The following is a 2,093-nucleotide window of genomic DNA, read 5'->3' as shown; positions in this document are numbered from 1 at the left end:
TGGTGGTGCCCAGAACCCGCCCCCCAACTCTGCCCCCCCAACTCTGCTCCCACCTGCCTAATGCTCTGGGAGGGGGCTCGGGAGGGGGAGGTCTGGGGTGCAGATCCTGGGCTGGGGATTAGGGTGCAGGAGGGGTGCAGGCTTTGGGATGGAGTTTGGGTGCTGGGTGCAGGCTCTGGGCTGGGGCAGGGGTGGGTGAGCAGGAGGGGGTGAAGGGTGCAGGCTTTGGGATGGAGTTTGGGGTTAGGAAGGGGTATGTGGGAAGGGGGAGGGGGTGCACCTTGTGGGGAGGGAGTTTGGGGATAGGAGGGAATACAGGGGTGAGGGCTGTGGGGCTGAGGATGAGGGATTCATGATGGAGGAGGGGACTCAGGGCTGGGGCAGAGGATTAGGGTGCGGGGGATGAGGGCTCTGGCTGGGTCTGAGGATTAGGTTGCAGGGGGATGAGGGGTTCATGCTGCGCAGGGGGGCTCAGGGCTGGGGCAGAGGATTAGGGTGCAGGGGGATGAGGGCTCTGGCTGGGGATGACGGTTTGGGGCATTGGGGAGGCTCAGGGCCGGGGGAGAGACCCAGCTCCAAATATTGCTGGAGCAGGGCCCCCAGCCCTGAATATTCCTGGAGCCCGGGCACCGCACACAGATATGACCTGCCGCCTATGCCTGCGGAAGCTAAGCCTGCCTGGGGAGCGCCGGCATCGCTCTAATTCTCCTCCCCGCCCAGGCTTGCGACGCCGATTGGAGGAGAATTAGAGCTGGGCTGTGTGCTCGGCGGAGGAGGCAGAGTGGAGGTGAGCTGGGATGGGGAGCTGTTTCCCTGTGCGCCCCCATTGCCCCGTTACTGCGGACAGCCCTCCCCGCGCGCCCCCCCACCCAGCTCACCTCCGCTCCACCTCCTCGCCTGAGGGGGCTTTTAGACGCCTCCAACCACTAGGCGCCCTAGGTGGCCGCCTAGTTTGCCTAAATGGTTGCACGGGCCCTGGTGTTCACAAGCAGTGTGAAAACGTGCAATTCCCGCTCACACTGCAAGGGGCAGCACAGCTCCGGGGTTCTCTGGAATCACACAATAATGCCGGCTTTGTTCCCACAGCACCTGGAGCTTTGCACAGTGAGACATGGGGGTGCTGCAGCACCCGCCACAGCCCTCGGTCCCGCACCTCTGCTTCTCTGCAGGGAACTTGTTATGCCACGAGGGGGTGCAGGGAGACTGTGCAGGAGACCCAGGCCCACGCGCTGAGCACTGCAGCTCCAGTGCTGTGTGCGGGATTCATTTCCGCTCTCTGATAAAACTGCTCCAGGCTCCTCTGTCCAACTAATATTTGTCCAGGCTCCCCGGCGCTGTTAGTATCTGTCCAGAGCTCTCGCCAGCCCTGCCCCAGGAGAGCTGGGCGCTCGCCCTGCTCTAGGAGAGCCAGGCAGGCCCTGAGCACTAGACGGTGACCCTAGGCCAGTGGTGCCAGAACAATCTGTATAGTGGGGGGGGGGGCTGAGCCACTGAACCAACTGTAACCCCTGGGTGTGATGGAAACCACGTCAAGCCAGGGGCTGCTGCAGCCCCCCCAGTTCCAGCCCCTCTGCCCAGGCAGCTCCCCCAGCCTGACACACACACACAGCCCCTGCACCTGCCCCACCCCAGGGCTCCTCAGCCCAGAGGGGAGCCCCCCGGCTGAGTGGGGAATCAGAACCCCCTGAAATTACCCTGGGACCAGCATGATCTGCCTCCGCCCTGCCCTGCTCCGCATGTATTCGGAGTGAGTCAGTTTCCCTGTCCCAACATGTGTCCTGCCATGTGTCTCTTCTCCTCCCCAGTTCCCTCCAAACCACCCCATTTCCCTGCACCCCAGGCTGGGTCTCTGCCAACCCCCCTTCTCCCCTCCTGCCCCCAATAGCTCCCTGCCCCTACAGGTCTATAGGGCTGGATCCCTCCCTCCCCCTTTCTCCCCTCATTTCATGCCTCTGGGGGTCTATGGAGATGGGTGTCTCCTCTGCCATGCCCTCTCCTGCCCCCCCATATCCTGCTGACTCTAGGGGTGTATGAGGCTGGGTCTCTCCTCCCTCCATCCCCTCCCCTGCCCCCAATATCCCTCTGGGGCTCTG

The sequence above is a fragment of the Mauremys mutica genome, unplaced genomic scaffold (genome assembly GCF_020497125.1).
Source record: "Mauremys mutica isolate MM-2020 ecotype Southern unplaced genomic scaffold, ASM2049712v1 Super-Scaffold_100099, whole genome shotgun sequence".
Taxonomy (NCBI): Eukaryota; Metazoa; Chordata; order Testudines; family Geoemydidae; genus Mauremys; species Mauremys mutica.
This window is presented reverse-complemented; position numbering follows the sequence as displayed.